The following is a 2,571-nucleotide window of genomic DNA, read 5'->3' as shown; positions in this document are numbered from 1 at the left end:
GAGCGTACCCTTCTTTCACTCGATCCAAATACAGCCACACCAATTAAATCGCCACTTGGATTTGATGTGGACGGGCGTTAGATCCTTTTGTCGATCCGCTCGATCCTGTATCGCATTCCGCAGTCGTTCGTTCACCTGGGATCTAGCTTGCCGGTAGTATTTCTGGACTTGGTATCGCCATCGCCTTGGATCTCGGTTTCTCTTCTTGGTACTGCATACTGGAATGGCCGCTTCTAGGGTGGATTTGGGATCCCACCCATGTACCAAGTAAAATGGTGTATCACCCCGGATCCTGTCTTGGGCGGTGTTCATCGCCGAAGTGGAACCTCTCTTCCCTACTCCTTTCCGTCCCTTTATCCCAATTCGTAAAAATAAATCTTGGAGGGTTTCTCTTGAACCGTCGGAACACTGTGTTTCGGCGAACCCGTTAAGCTGGGGAACGATTCGCCATGGTTGCTCGCCTGTCGACTGCCCTAGGATCCCGGTTGAATGCTCGAAAGAAATCAGACATAAAGCCTGGCTCCCGATCATGTCTAATCATTTCGCTAGCACCAAATCTTCGGAAAACACACTCCTCGTACGATTCCGCAATGGTTTGCGCAGTTCTAGACGCACTAGCTTTGGCAATCACATATCCGGTAAACAGGTCCACCAAATCACATTCTGGTTCCTTGACGACTGGGCACGAGGATAGATCCTGGCATATCGGAAAGATAGATGCGCGGGATTTTCCCGAGGGGTTTGGTTAGATTTTTGAAATAAACGTCTTGGCCCCTTCCAACACATCCCCAAATATTTCACGAAAATTATGGGGGTTACATTTTAAAAGAAGTCCTTTAAAAGAATAGTCCTCTCCAATGGAAACATTCCCGGATCCGTTGGTAGGTCCGACCAATGCCCTGATGTCCGCCTTCCAAGCTAGCGTGGTAGTGGTGTAGGACATCCTGTTGCAAGGTTTCTGGCATCACCAATCTCATCAATCCATCCCGATCCTCGTGGACTCTCTTCGTAGGGGGGCAATAGAAGAGCAAGTCGTTCAGATCCACCGCGTAATCCGTAGCGATAACGCTGTAGGATTTGGCATCCTCCCGACTTAAGTCTCGTACATCCCCCATCAGATACTTCTTTAGTCCCAGGATCCACGCTTCCTCATTCTGTGCTTTGAGGATCCGCTCGATGCGAACTCTCTTCACGAATGTTTCCTCGAGGATCCGGGGGGTGGGAGGGGGGGGGGGAATTCATCTCTTTCTCTGGAATCCAGTGAAAGCCCATCCCTCGCGAATGTTCTTTTTTTCCGGAATCCATACCACTTAACAATATCGCCCCAGATGGGTTTTCCAAGGTAAAGAGAAAACTCGAAGTTTTGCGCTCTTCCCTCCCATCTCCACACCACATGAATCCTAAAGCGCATGGCCAACTATCGCACTGGCATTACCAATCCCGCTTGACATGCACAACTCGTGATCAACAACCACGCAGGTGGATCATCACTTTCTGCCGTAACAGTGTTAGGGCCGGGGCCTTGCAGTCAATCTCACCCCGCACCTGTCTGATTACCAAATTTGAATCCCCACAAATCACCAGCCGTTTTGGATCTTGTCCCTTTAGTAGATCCAAACCCAGAAGGAGTCCGTTATACTCCGCTTCATTGACGGTGAGGCCTTCCGCGTAAGTGGATCTGGCCCGTACAACTTCCCATCCGGGCAATCTCCACAGTATTGCACTGTATGCTCCTCCTCCGCGTCGTACACGAGCGGATCCATCGAAACTCAGGACGTATAGATCCTCATCCACCTGTACCGTCGGGATCGGGATCTGGATCCGGCGTTTGGGCTCTTTCTTAGGGGCGATCTTAGTCAGTGCCTCATCCATCTTAGCTCGAGGAGTGATGCTCGCGGCCAAGACTCCCAGGATCTCATCTTCCCCTTTCGAACATTTAACAATTTCCAGCGTCCAAGGCGAGAGTAAAGCTGCCCACTGTCCCAAACGTCCTTGCAACCCGGCCGACTTGAACAGCCAGGCTAGCGTGGAGTGTCGAGTCAGGATCCGGATGGATCTTCCCACTAGCAGGTTATAATTTAGATCCAACACGCGCAGGAGCGCAAGTATCTCTTTCTCCACCGCTCCGTAGTTCAGTTCATTCGGCTTCAGTGTCCGGCTGACAAAGGTGACTGGATGACAGATCCCCTCATGTTCTTGCACCAGAGCTGCTGAGACTGCCCAGTCACTGGCATAAACTAAAGCTCGTCTGGCGATGCGGGATGAACCGAACGCAAAGTTAAAGTGCCAAAATGCTCGCTCACCTAGATACCATAAAAGGTGTTGGTTCATTTAGACAGCAGGACGGTGGCCATGGAAGTCGGAATCCGCTAAGGAGTGTGTAACAACTCACCTGCCGAATGAACTAGCCCTGAAAATGGATGGCGCTAAAGCGGGCTACTTATACTTTGCCGTTAGCGCGATAGCATTTATAATGTACGCGTTAATGAGTAGGAGGGCGTGAAGGTCGTGAAGAAGCTCGTGGCGTGAGCCTGAGTGAAACGGCCTTTAGTGCAGATCTTGGTGGTAGTA

At 50.7% G+C, this 2,571-nt stretch overlaps 1 non-coding gene across 1 annotated transcript; it reads left to right on the top strand.

Annotated features, from left to right (window-relative positions):
• Positions 1 to 2,240: 2,240 nt before the first annotated feature.
• Positions 2,241 to 2,571, top strand: PITG_33572 (the record flags this gene model as incomplete). Its single annotated transcript, XR_009934963.1, has 1 exon — positions 2,241 to 2,571. It is a non-coding gene; the product is annotated as a 28S ribosomal RNA (ribosomal RNA).

The sequence above is a fragment of the Phytophthora infestans genome, genomic scaffold, assembly GCF_000142945.1.
Source record: "Phytophthora infestans T30-4 supercont1.3340 genomic scaffold, whole genome shotgun sequence".
NCBI lineage: Eukaryota > Oomycota > Peronosporomycetes > Peronosporales > Peronosporaceae > Phytophthora > Phytophthora infestans.
The sequence above is the reverse complement of the archived record's forward strand: the minus strand, read 5'-3'. Positions and strand labels throughout refer to the sequence as shown.